The sequence below is a fragment of the Lissotriton vulgaris genome, chromosome 6 (genome assembly GCF_964263255.1).
Source record: "Lissotriton vulgaris chromosome 6, aLisVul1.2, whole genome shotgun sequence".
Taxonomy (NCBI): domain Eukaryota; kingdom Metazoa; phylum Chordata; class Amphibia; order Caudata; family Salamandridae; genus Lissotriton; species Lissotriton vulgaris.
In genome coordinates, this window is record NC_141694.1 from 1400878937 (window position 1) to 1400882463 (window position 3527).

Below are 3527 nucleotides of genomic sequence, written 5' to 3' on the forward strand. Positions count from 1 at the left end.
GTTTGTGGGTGGGTTTTGGGGTCTGGGAGCACTGCTGGCTATGGATACTTTAGTTTGCAAGAGGTTTGAAGCAAATCCATGGTGGCAGAGGGGAGTTAGGGCCTAGCTGCAGAGCGCGCGCGGAGTGATTTGGGAAATTGGCAAGAAAATGACTAAGTCCCCATTTTTGTACTTTTGCTTTTTGGCTGTTTGGGGGTCTTCTACTAGTTTTCTCCTGGGTTGACAGCTCTGGGGCCATTGCTGGGAGGCTCTAATACCGGATAAAAGTGGTTTGGACCAAATCGGAGGCGGAATTTTTTGTGTGTTTTTGCTGACTTGCTTGCCTTTGAGGTGCTATTTGGGGGGGTTCCGGGTGTTTGTGGGTGAGTTTTGGGGTCTGGGAGCACTGCTGGGACAGTCTAATCTTGATTGCATTTGCTTTTCAGGAAATCCGTGGTGGAAAACGGGAGTTATGGCCTAGCTGCACAGCGCGTTTGGACCGAAGGCCGAGAAATATTGTAAGTATGGGATTTTCCTTTTTGGCTGTTTGGGGGTGTTGTGCTTTTTGGCGGGTGGGTTGGCTGGTCTTAGGGTATTCCTGGGAAGGTCTAATACCGGATAGAAGTGGTTGGGACAAAATCCATGCTGTTGTTGTTATTTCTGACATTTTGCTCAATATAGCGTTTTCGGGGGCCTGTTTGGGGGGCTTCCTGGTGTTTGTGGGTGGGTTTCGGGGTCTGGAAGCACTGCTGGCTATGGATACTTTAGTTTGCAAGAGGTTTGAAGCAAATCCATGGTGGCAGAGGGGAGTTAGGGCCTAGCTGCAGAGCGCGCGCGGAGTGATTTGGGAAATTGGCAAGAAAATGACTAAGTCCCTATTTTTGTACTTTTGCTTTTTGGCTGTTTGGGGGTCTTCTACTAGTTTTCTCCTGTTTTGACGGCTCTGGGGCCATTGCTGGGAAGCTCTAATACCGGATAAAAGTGGTTTGGACCAAATCGGAGGCGGAATTTTTTTTGTGTTTTTGCTGACTTGCTTGCCTTTGAGGTGCTCTTTGGGGAGGTTCCGGGTGTTTGTGGGTGAGTTTTGGGGTCTGGGAGCACTGCTGGGACAGTCTAATCTTGATTGCATTTGCTTTTCAGGAAATCCGTGGTGGAAAACGGGAGTTATGGCCTAGCTGCACAGCGCGTTTGGACCGAAGGCCAAGAAATATTTTAAGAATGAGATTTTCCTTTTTGGCAGTTTGGGGGTGTTGTGCTTTTTGGCGGGTGGGTTGGCGGGTCTTGGGGCATTCCTGGGACGGTCTAATACCGGATAGAAGTCGTTGAGACAAAATCCACGCTGATTTTTTTTGTTGCTATTTCTGACATTTTGCTCAATGTAGCATTTTCGGGGGCCTGTTTGGGGGGCTTCCTGGTGTTTGTGGGTGGGTTTTGGGGTCTGGGAGCACTGCTGGCTATGGATACTTTAGTTTGCAAGAGGTTTGAAGCAAATCCATGGTGGCAGAGGGGAGTTAGGGCCTAGCTGCAGAGCGCGCGCGGAGTGATTTGGGAAATTGGCAAGAAAATGACTAAGTCCCCATTTTTGTACTTTTGCTTTTTGGCTGTTTGGGGGTCTTCTACTAGTTTTCTCCTGGGTTGACAGCTCTGGGGCCATTGCTGGGAGGCTCTAATACCGGATAAAAGTGGTTTGGACCAAATCGGAGGCGGAATTTTTTGTGTGTTTTTGCTGACTTGCTTGCCTTTGAGGTGCTATTTGGGGGGGTTCCGGGTGTTTGTGGGTGAGTTTTGGGGTCTGGGAGCACTGCTGGGACAGTCTAATCTTGATTGCATTTGCTTTTCAGGAAATCCGTGGTGGAAAACGGGAGTTATGGCCTAGCTGCACAGCGCGTTTGGACCGAAGGCCGAGAAATATTGTAAGTATGGGATTTTCCTTTTTGGCTGTTTGGGGGTGTTGTGCTTTTTGGCGGGTGGGTTGGCTGGTCTTAGGGTATTCCTGGGAAGGTCTAATACCGGATAGAAGTGGTTGGGACAAAATCCATGCTGATTTTTTTATTGTTGCTATTTCTGACATTTTGCTCAATGTAGCGTTTTTGGGGGCCTGTTTGGGGGGCTTCCTGGTGTTTGTGGGTGGGTTTCGGGGTCTGGAAGCACTGCTGGCTATGGATACTTTAGTTTGCAAGAGGTTTGAAGCAAATCCATGGTGGCAGAGGGAAGTTAGGGCCTAGCTGCAGAGCGCGCGCGGAGTGATTTGGGAAATTGGCAAGAAAATGACTAAGTCCCTATTTTTGTACTTTTGCTTTTTGGCTGTTTGGGGGTCTTCTACTAGTTTTCTCCTGTTTTGACGGCTCTGGGGCCATTGCTGGGAAGCTCTAATACCGGATAAAAGTGGTTTGGACCAAATCGGAGGCGGAAATTTCTTTGTGTTTTTGCTGACTTGCTTGCCTTTGAGGTGCTCTTTGGGGGGGTTCCGGGTGTTTGTGGGTGAGTTTTGGGGTCTGGGAGCACAGCTGGGACAGTCTAATCTTGATTGCATTTGCTTTTCGGGAAATCCGTGGTGGAAAACGGGAGTTATGGCCTAGCTGCACAGCGCGTTTGGACCGAAGGCCGAGAAATATTGTAAGTATGAGATTTTCCTTTTTGGCTGTTTGGGGGTGTTGTGCTTTTTGGCGGGTGGGTTGGCGGGTCTTGGGGCATTCCTGGGAAGGTCTAATACCGGATAGAAGTCGTTGAGACAAAATCTACGCTGATTTTTTTTTGCTATTTCTGACATTTTGCTCAATGTAGCATTTTCGGGGGCCTGTTTGGGGGGCTTCCTGGTGTTTGTGGGTGGGTTTTGGGGTCTGGGAGCACTGCTGGCTATGGATACTTTAGTTTGCAAGAGGTTTGAAGCAAATCCATGGTGGCAGAGGGGAGTTAGGGCCTAGCTGCAGAGCGCGCGCGGAGTGATTTGGGAAATTGGCAAGAAAATGACTAAGTCCCCATTTTTGTACTTTTGCTTTTTGGCTGTTTGGGGGTCTTCTACTAGTTTTCTCCTGGGTTGACAGCTCTGGGGCCATTGCTGGGAGGCTCTAATACCGGATAAAAGTGGTTTGGACCAAATCGGAGGCAGAATTTTTTGTGTGTTTTTGCTGACTTGCTTGCCTTTGAGGTGCTATTTGGGGGGGTTCCGGGTGTTTGTGGGTGAGTTTTGGGGTCTGGGAGCACTGCTGGGACAGTCTAATCTTGATTGCATTTGCTTTTCAGGAAATCCGTGGTGGAAAACGGGAGTTATGGCCTAGCTGCACAGCGCGTTTGGACCGAAGGCCGAGAAATATTGTAAGTATGGGATTTTCCTTTTTGGCTGTTTGGGGGTGTTGTGCTTTTTGGCGGGTGGGTTGGCTGGTCTTAGGGTATTCCTGGGAAGGTCTAATACCGGATAGAAGTGGTTGGGACAAAATCCATGCTGTTGTTGTTATTTCTGACATTTTGCTCAAGTAGCGTTTTCGGGGGCCTGTTTGGGGGGCTTCCTGGTGTTTGTGGGTGGGTTTCGGGGTCTGGAAGCACTGCTG